This window comes from Elaeis guineensis, chromosome 11 (assembly GCF_000442705.2).
Source record: "Elaeis guineensis isolate ETL-2024a chromosome 11, EG11, whole genome shotgun sequence".
NCBI lineage: Eukaryota > Viridiplantae > Streptophyta > Magnoliopsida > Arecales > Arecaceae > Elaeis > Elaeis guineensis.
Genome location: NC_026003.2, coordinates 26,382,135 through 26,391,490, shown reverse-complemented (window position 1 = coordinate 26,391,490; position 9,356 = coordinate 26,382,135).

Below are 9,356 nucleotides of genomic sequence, written 5' to 3'. Positions count from 1 at the left end.
CGAGAAGCTGCTGCTCCAGCTTCAGAAGATCTTTTGAAGATCTTTCAGATCAGATCCAGATCTAATTTTTGGAGCAAAGATTCATGAAGAGAAGATGATCCAGATCCTACTTAAGTGGATACTGGTAGAGGTCAGGCGACTGCGTGGCTATTTTAAAACCTCGGGCATTGCTGCGATCATCTACAGGGTAATCTAGTTATCCTAGAGATATTTTTTTATTCTTCATATTTTTAAATTTAATTTTAGATTTAATATCAGATAATAAAAATTATATCTAATAGATCTTAGATCTGAAATATCATAGGATAATTTTTTTTGAAATATTCTATCCCAGATCTCATTAGATCTAAAAGATCCTACAAGGAAAAAGCCAATTTTTCCTTCATTACAAACGTAGATAGATCATATATATAAGATATATCATACTCTTTACTTTATTTTGTAGGTATATTTTGATATTAGTAGAGCTACATGAGCAGCTCTGTTTGTTTCTCATATATCAGGGTCTAAGAGCTATGCATGATGCAGACAATAATTCATATGCTTCTTTCAAAATCTTTAGCATATTATAAATTTTTGTAGACTAATTTGATGTATATACGATCCTTATGCTTCTTAGTAAAATTGCATATAATATATCACATCATTTATCATGATACTTATAAGTTTTATTGAAACTCATAGAGTTTGTCAATTAAAATTTATGGATCATATATTTTGTGAACTTTATGTTTTCTATAGATGGATAAGCATGGGAGGGAACCTGGCTAGGTAAAGTTCTATAGGATGACTTATGTCCATCGAGATCATCATTTTGTTAATGATGAGTCGAGAGATATATTTGTATATATTGATAATTATCTAATGCAATGATTTGTAGTTTTACTTTTGAGTGTAGAATTAATATATATATATATATATATATTGAATATAGGAGAAAGCTTTATCTCTTGTTGCAAAGTATATCAATGAGTCCTCAACATCTACAAAGGCTAGTCGTATCAAGGTCCAAGTGATGATAAAGTTGCTGGGATTAGACCAGTATGGTCAGGTGAGGGATTATGGAGTTGGAGTCATCCCCACTTAGTTATTTGATATGCACCGATACACTTAGGATGTTAAAGAGAGTTCTAGCAATATGGATATTTGTATGCTCGAGGCTTAGATAGAGGCATGGATTAGGGAGCAGTTGGAGGCACAGGTGGAGGCACGGATGGAGGCGATAAGGTAGAGCTATAACATAGTAATATCCTTCATGAAGACTTAGATTGATTAGTTGATATCCGTATTATAGAAGTTTGTGGACTCTTCTAGGGTATGTATCTTATTATATTTATATTTTTTTATATACTAAATCATTTAATTTACATTATGATTTTCATATTCTCAATTGCTAAAGTTTTTATATCTTTATTGTAGGCTTCCGATGGTTCTAGCATCATAAAGTCGATAACGATCATGCTCCTATGGATCTTTGATAGATTGATGTCTCTTTGTTTTTTGTTTGAGTTTTATAGATTTCTTGTACTTTCTTCTCTTTAGTTATTGGTCATAATTCATGGACATGATGGACAGCATAATCATAACCTTATTATGTTATATGGACTATTTATTATGACTATATTGATATTGGAATTTTCTTATAAATTTTGGATAGGTTTATGTATTTTTGTACATATTAGTAAATTATTTTTGGATTACTTTTTTATAAAATAGAACATTGCTGATGCTATAAAGTATCGATAATAGAATACTTGTTGATGCTTTAAAATATCAGCAAATACCCAATGCAATAGCTTTCTGATGCTTTTAAACATCAACAACTCATTAAAATTTACTGATGCTTTTAACAAGCATCAGTAGCTTCTTAGTGTTTAGCGATGCACATATGCATCGGGAGTTGCCGACACTTTCAAAACATCAGTTGTTGTCAATGCTTTATGAAAACATTAGAAAGATTATTTTTCACTCTTCACTTACCTATGCATTTTCAACACTTTTGGAAGCATCGAGAGTGAATTTTGTGATGCTTATAAGCATCAGAAATAGCAATTATTTGTGTTGGCAATGGTCCAGAGTACTATAGTAAATCTGCTCATTGAGAAGTCCCCTCTACTTAATTAGTACCATCTAAGTTGGGAGTAACATGAGTAATATATGATCAACAGTATTACTTTCTTTGCCTGCAATATTGCTTGTTGTGCTAAAGATGGCTGTCATGTTATCATCATGCATACTTTTAGTATCCATTAGCTATGTAATCCAAAATAATTAGTGCCAATAAAATAGAGTTAATTTATGTTGTACTCAAAGGCATATATTCTACTAAGTGATCTATATAGTATGTAGTGCATTAATGGTATTTAAAAGGGGATGCAAGTGAAATACATATCAAGAATACAAGATTAAGTTGGAAACCTTTTTTGAAAACTCAATTTTATTGATGGATACCCAGTGTACTACAAGTAATAAATATCAAGGATATTGAAAGTGATGAATATCAAGTGTATTACTGTCTGCTAGGATCTTTTGTTTATCCTCTAATCAAGTAGCAATGGTTAAGATGTATCTTGCACTTAGGCGATGGAGAACAAAGGATTCTGATGATCAATAGTTGATGACTTCGATGAATGTAAGCCTTTCCTTGTTCTCATCTTCGTTCAGCTTTCAATGAATGTAACCCTTTCTGTTGATGAGCAGCCAAGAGATTCTCTAAGCATCATTCTGATGAGAAAGAGAGAGGTCAGGGGATGGGATTCTGATGAGAGACAGACGGAGAGCATTGGGGGAGGGAAGAGAGGGCTATGATGATAAAGATGTAGTGCTGTATTGTGAGGGAGAGAATGCTTCGACTGGTGTGTGTGTGTGAGAGAGAGAGAGAGAGAGAGAAACAGGATGCTTCGACTGGTGAGAGATAGAGAGGGAGGAGGTTTCCATCGGCAAGAGATAGAGAGAGATGGGGGATGGTTGTTTTTAGTGGAGAGAGAGAGGGTAGAGGAGGATTGTACTTGATTGAGAGAGAAAGAGAGAGGATGCTTCAGTCAGTGATATAGAGAGGGAGGAGTTATCCATTAGTGAGAGATAGGGAGAGTGGCTGTTATTAGTGGAGAGAGAGAGAGGGCATGAGAGTATAGGTGGAGACAGAGGGTTTTTTTTTTACTCTCCACATCATCCTAATCATTATCTTTCTTTGGCTCCATCAAGATTCACATACATTAAAGGAATAGGAACTTGATTGGATTTAGATCCAAAACTGATGGATTTGAGCATAATCTATTTCTGTATGTTGTTATTATTATTACATATTATTTTTAATTATTAAAATTATCCAATTCATTGGATCTAAGAGAGTTTGTCACGTCTCCGATCCGAGATCGCGAGTCAGAGGTCATGGCAACCACTGCATACTCATAGAAAACTCTCTCCACAAGCATGCAAGGTATCTTATTATGCTATCATAATACAACAGTGAAATAATTAGTCAATAATTTAAATAAAAAATATAACAATCTAAGTTCTAACTTTAATATCTCAATAAATTCAATAATATTCAATAGGCCTTACATCAATTTCAATAAAACTTTCAATCTAAAATAAAAATATGAAGGTTCTGCTTCTAATCACTCTTCAATTTATATCTTGTATCATCTTAATTTCTCAACATCTGTAAAAATAGTAAAATAGGAGGTAATGAGCTAGACAGCCCAATAAGCAATGATCACTTTAAATAGATTTCATCAGGTATTAAAGTAAATAATTATTTATAAAAATAAGCATATAGAGTTCATCAATTTGAATTCAATTTCAATCATGTAATATAATTCATGCTAAATTTATTTTTTTTCAAAAATTTGAGTTTTTTTTGAGATTTTAATTTCTTTCATTCTTAAGTTCTTTTCATCAACCATAAGCTATGACCATATTTTTTCTGTGGCAAGGTCATAACACCGCATATCATCTTACGGTGAGCTATGAATAATCTAACAGCAAAGTCTTTCGTAACCGCTAGTCTCACTAGTGATATATCGTTAGTCTTGCTGGTGACATAAATTCTCAAGATAAATCAATTGCCAACGTATTTACCTCCATTGACGAGATCCTTTACATAGTCGGTTGTCAATTCATATCATTCTTATATCAAAATTCTTCATCAATCATGTTTCTTATTCTAATTCGATAAGAAAATATATAATCATGTGGTGTCAAAATCTATCAATATAATGCATAACAAAATCAATATATTCAATCATGCTTCATCATAACATATCAAAATAAGATATTTTTTATAACAAAATATTATTCTTCCAATTCATGCATCATTTCATAAATCATACCAAAAAAAATATTATAATTTATCGATAAATCTAAAAAAAATAAAGCATTACTTACCTTGAATGCATTCCAATAAATCTACATAATTCTATAAATATATTTTCAAAATCTTCAGTTCATAGTTCATATCGCGGTATCCATGATCAGATATTCACAACCCTATATAGGATTAAGTTCAATAATTAGAAAGGGTACGAGTAATTAAGAAAGACAAAATTGATGGATACCTGCATCCTATAATCCAGATTGGTCCGATCATCTAATTTCATCTGATCAAAATCCACTTAGGACATAGATGGTCCAGAGTTTGGCTATCGAGTCAAATTAGATTTTTAAAGTGATAGGATCGAGATTCCTTCATTGAGTTCATCAATGAAGTAGAGAGAGAAAATCAGAAGAGAGAGAATTCATGAGGTACAATCCAAATTGATCAGGTGACATAGTCCAACATCATGATTGATCTAATCAAAATGATCTAATCAAGTCATGGTTAAGTCAGTATATAGATGATTCAAAATAAAATTATGGATGATCAAATCTAGTGATTTGTGATCTGATCAAGATGCTGGTATACTGCCTGACGACCATGGATTAGAATACTTTCACTAGAATCATTCAAACTCATCATCACTCTTTCATTATTCTAAAAAATCTTAAGAGAGAGAAATAATCTAGAGAGAAAAAAATCTAGAGAGAGAAAGTGGAGAGAGAAATTAAAGAGAAAAAGAGAGGAAAGAGAGAGAGGATAGGAGAGAGAGAGTCTTTTTTTTCTTTTCTTTTCTTTCTTTTTCTCTTTTTTTTTCTTTTCTTTTCTTTTCTTCTTTTTCTTTCTTTTCTTTTTCTTTTTTTCTCTTTCTTCCTTCTTCTTCTTCTTCCTTCGTTTAAACAAAATAGGGGATCTTTGAGTCCCCTTCATCTTTCTCGACTCCAAAGGAGTTTTGCCTAAAGAAGGTGGCCAAAGGTGCGGTCCATGGTGACACATCCGAGGGTCCCTCAATCAGCGGTTGATGGCAACTACAGTCATCGAAAGAATTTAAAGAAAAACTCACGAAAAGGATGGTGAAATAGAGGATTTCAGATCCGATTTATCCTAAAAAATCAATAAGTAAATTATGGCTACAAGGGTTGAGAAAGAAGGAGAGAAGGGTCAAACAACTATTTCAAACCTTATCTTGCTCTTTCCGATGAGCTATGGTCAAGATTCCAGCGAGCAAGGTGAAATTCATCTAAAATCAATAGAGGAAGAAAGATGGAGAGAGAGAAGGGGTTTGATCTTCATGGAGGGGAAGAGAGTCTCCTCTTATAGAGGAGCCCTAAAGTTGAACTCCGACCCAGATTTCAAATGGAGAGGAAGACTCCCAACGGGAGTCTTCTTCCTCCCGTTTTTTCCCTCTTCTTTTCTTTTTTTTTATTTTTATTTGCTGCTTTGATATCTGTGCTAGTGGAGATTGGGGTCAAGTGGGTTAGGCTTGATTGGACTGGGACATCACATTCTTCCTCTCTAAAAGAAATTTTGTCTCAAAATTTTCTATCAAAAATTTTCAAACTTCAAAGTTTCATAATCCTGATCTCATTTCTTATAAGAATAAAGTTCAATATCTCATGTCTTGATTTTTTTCTTATAGATTATCGAAATCGAATCCATCTCTTGTAAATGAAAGAAAATTAGCATCTTAATTTTAAATAAAAAAATTATTTATTATTTTTTTATCAAAATATCAACTATTCTTAATTAATCAACCCATCACAAGATAGGATAACATGCTTATATGAATCATACAATAACATCCCAATCAGTTGAAATTCAAAAATATTTTCTCTCATTTGTACTTTCAAAGATTGAAGATTCACCATTTTAATTTCATCCTTGAACTTTTGATATTTTAATTTTTGATGCAACTTCATCATTAAATCATTTCATAAGAAAAAAATTAATATCACCAATGTTGATTAGAATCAAGATCACTATTTCTGATCATCAAAATTAATCTCTCAATTCTAGATAAGAATATCAAAATTCTCATCAAAAATCCTTAACTGCTTATAATTTGATCAATTTATCACAAGATTATAAATAAATTTTACTATACTCTTTGTAGATAAATATTTGAGTATAAAAATCTAAGATCAAAATCAAAGTCTGATAAACAATCTCAAATTCTTTCTAATAAATAGAAAAGTATAAAATTTAATTTTAGGATAAAAAAAATCTATCTCTAAATATTCTAAATCTAAAATGAAAAATCAAGGGTCCACTCATTCTAGAACTAGGATGCTAAATATTTTCTTAGCATAGTAGATGGAAGCACTACTTTTGAACATCAGATTAAGGATATCCAAAATAATTCAAAATTTTAAAAATATTATTCTTTCTAATATCAATGAATTTTTTGTATCAAATCATTCATCTATCATAATTCTTTAATATAAAGAATCAATATTCTTAACTTACTCAAAATAATCCAGATCACCATGCTTCTACTGCGCACTCTATTCTAAGAATTAAAATTTTTTAATTTTATAAAAAAAAAATTTTGATCAAATTATTTCTTTATCTTATCAATGGAAAAGATCTAAAATCTCAAATTTCAATTGAAGCCAAAGATTAACTTCTAATTCTCATTCCTACTTTTGCTGGTGTATAATAATCTTGATTAACCTTTGAGTCTAATATCACATTCAAAACTATCATATAGATCTACTATAATCTAATATGAATCAAATCTCAATTCTCGTATCAATTCAATTAGATAATTTTAAATCAAAATTCTATAAGTGAAATCAATAAGAAAATCCTTCGATGCTCCATCAAGTTAGGATATAATCAGAACATATAAGAATCTCAAATCATTATCTTTTCTAAAGTTTCTATCATCAAGATCCTTAATATCTATCAAGTATCCTTTCATAACAATCATACAAGCCTAAAAAAAAATCAAATCTCTATTTAATAGTAGATTTAATTATGGACCTCATTAACAATAGCAAAAGAACTCCATATCAATTCTTAAATCCAAAATTTTGAATTGCAATGTCATAGTTATCCTGAAATCCCGAATAGCTATAAATATTGTTGGGTATAAAATATCTCCTGGCCGAAGTTTGTAAAAGACCGATCCTTCCAGGACTTTTCCGACTTCCGACCTTGTGCGGCGTCTCTCTGAACCCCCTCGACTGTCCGAGATTCCATAATACCGTCCGGACTTCTCCGACAATGAGCTTCCCCACCCATCTATCGGGCCACTCCAAAGGCTCTCTGGGCCTCACTATCAGCCGACCTTCTACAATGATCAACTATTCTCCGAGCTTCTTCCGAACTTCGTCAATATCCGAGCCTCTCTGACAATAAGATTTCTACAGTTAGTAATCAGACTCTATCCAAGTTTCTACAGTGGTCGATCACCTTCAGGATTCCAACCGAGCTCCTGCGAGAGCCGAACTTCCACTACAAGCAGTCTACTCCAAACTTCTACTGCAAGCAGTCTACTCCGAACTTCAACCGCAAGTAGTCTACTTCGAACTTCTACCACGAGCAGTATATTCCGAACTTCCACAGTGAGCGGTCTACTCTGGACCTCTACTGTAAGCGAATTCCATTCGAGCTTCTACTGTAAACAAATTTCTTCCGAACTTCTATCACAGGCAGACTTCAGCCGAGCTCCTACAGTGGATGGATCCTAGACGAGCTTCTACAACGGGATAAGCTCCACCGGCCAGGTCACTACTCCGAGCTCCCACGATAATCGATCTTCGATCGAGCCTCTACAATAAGAGGCCTCCTTTCAGCCTTCTGCAAGTACCGAGCTCCGTCCAAACTTCCATAGCGGATGGATTCCGGACGAGCTTCTACAACAGACGGGCTCCGACAGTCGAACTTCAACAACACCATCCAGACATCCATAGGATTCCCAGACTCCTCCAGCGGACGAACCTCCCAAACGCCATCCGAAGTCCACCGTCGGCCGACCCTCCGTCAGATTCTTCATGAAACCAGACTTCTCCTGCGGATAATTTTCAGATGAGCTTCCACATCAGGAAAATCTCAGACGGACTTCTTTAGCAATCGGACTCTTATCGGGCTTCTTCAACAAACGGTTCCTGTCCGAGCTTCTACAGCAGATGACTCCCGTCTGCAGCACCAACGGCACTCCACTACCATTAACCCATCAACAACTTCGGGAACATCCGAGCTTTCCCCAAATTGCACGGACAGAAAGTCATTCCGCTCCATCAGACGTCTCAGTCGAGCTTCAACCAATAGGCTCGAACTCTCTGTCAAGTCACGACAATGGCCACTACCCCACTCCACTCCCTGTAATAGATTCCACGTGGTCCCACCACTCTCTGGCAAGTTGCGACAACGGACACCACTTCGCTCTTCACAACAAACCCCACGCGGCTCTGAACCACCCTCTGACGCCACTACTCTCCGCAACAAACTCTGTGCGACCACGAATGGCCCACTATCAGGCGGTTACGGACGTCGCTGTCAATCATTTACGCTCCTCCATCTATAAAAGGGACCCCCCAGATACGTTATTCCTTAAGCTCTAAACTCTATCTCAAAACTCTGCTAAATTTTTTTCTCGAGCACTCCATTTCTGTTGAAGCAGAGTACTGACTTGTGTATCGAAAGGTCTTGCCGGAGCACCTCCAACTCCGATTTAGACTTTTCTTGCAGGTCCCGATGGCGGCCGCGGTCATCTCAACTCCAGCTTCTCTAGCTTCGACAAAATTCTGCACCAACAGAATTAACATTAGAGGAAGGGGCTGTGTCTTTGCAGTACCCTTGTTCTTAAAGGAGTGCTCAACGAGACTGACTCCGATCATCTTCTCCGACACCCTCTTCTCCTTCTCCCTCCAGATCTCCACCTGATGCCTCCCCGAAAGGCATCCACCAAGCGATCCATGGCCTCGCGGTCAGATCTCAGTGAGCTCCACAAAATATGGCCTCGTCTCCAGTTTCCCAGGCTTCTCCTCCTCCTCCGACAATGGCAGTCGGTATGGAGCAATTTGACCTGCTG